A 349-nucleotide genomic window follows, 5' to 3' on the forward strand; every position below is an offset into this window, starting at 1 on the left:
TTATTTCCTATTTCTTACTGCTTACTTCCAATGTAGACGTCCCTTTAAGAGACGTATTCAATCAATCACCAAGCCATTGATTTGGTTTACATCGTGTACTTCATACGCGTATTAAATAGTAACTTTTTATTAGATAATCTTAATATCGACGATATATATTGTTACGTCCCGGCGAGTTGCGGCCACGCTGCCATGAAGAATAGCGCTCGAACTCTAGCACGGGATCAGATCGCAATTTTTCGGGCTAAACGAATTGCGTGATTCTACCCGGGGATCCGTGCGATCAAGAGTAATCGCGATGGATTTCGCGCAAAACGCGTAGTATAACCACCATAGTGTAACCTTACGG

This window comes from Odontomachus brunneus, unplaced genomic scaffold (assembly GCF_010583005.1).
Source record: "Odontomachus brunneus isolate Ranch 3 - 2012 unplaced genomic scaffold, Obru_v1 Obru_scaffold_041, whole genome shotgun sequence".
NCBI classification, from domain to species: Eukaryota; Metazoa; Arthropoda; class Insecta; order Hymenoptera; family Formicidae; genus Odontomachus; species Odontomachus brunneus.